The sequence below is a fragment of the Cupressus sempervirens genome, chromosome 9 (genome assembly GCF_028749045.1).
Source record: "Cupressus sempervirens isolate cs-2001-9-10 chromosome 9, ASM2874904v1, whole genome shotgun sequence".
In the NCBI taxonomy this organism is placed as follows: Eukaryota; Viridiplantae; Streptophyta; class Pinopsida; order Cupressales; family Cupressaceae; genus Cupressus; species Cupressus sempervirens.
Window position 1 is genome coordinate 362,675,767 of NC_143126.1, and position 901 is coordinate 362,676,667.

Below are 901 nucleotides of genomic sequence, written 5' to 3' on the forward strand. Positions count from 1 at the left end.
TATTCTAGTTCTAGTTCTAATACCCTAAAATTTGATGATGTTATTTGTGTTATTCTAAGTGAGGAAACTCATAGGAAAATCTTAGGTAAAGCAGAGGGAGAATGAATGAGAGAGGAAACAATTTTGGAAATCATGGTAAATCAAGAGGAAAATCAAAGCAAAAGATTTCTTAATCTAGAGGACCAAGAGATTGTTGGTACTATGGGAGACTAGGTTATAAGAAGAAAAATTGTTGGTCTCGAAAGAACAATGAAGGAGACAAACAATAAGGAAACAATGAGGCTAATATGGTAAATAATAAATCTAAAGAGGATGCTTTGCTTCTTTCAAAAATGTTGATGATTGATGGGTTTTAGATTCAGGGGCTTCATTTCATGCTACACACTATAGAAGTCATTTTCTTGATTATATCCAAGGGGATTTTGGATTAGTTTATTTGGGAGATAATGAACCCTGTCAGCTTGTTAGAAATGGAAGAGTTACGATTAAGCTATAGAATGGGAATCATTGACTACTACAAGAGGTAAGAAATGTTCCAAGGTTGAGTTGAAATTTAACTTTAGCAAGGAAACTAGGTGATGAGGGTTGCACAATTACTTTTAATGAATAAAAATTGGAAGGTTTGAAAAGGTTCCTTAGTAATAGAAAAAGATCTAAAAGTAGGCATTTTATATCTTTATACAGGTCATACTACTTAATCTACTTTAATTGTTTTAGAGAAAAAAAAAATGTTTGGGAACAATTGTTGTAGATTCTAAAACAACACTATGATACAACATAATTGGGCACATGAGTGAAACAGTATGAAATTACTTCATTCAAAGAAAGTTTTACCAGGTGTAAAATGTGTCGAGGTGAAAATTTCTCAATATGGATTTTTATGAAAGTTGTGTTTGTGGAA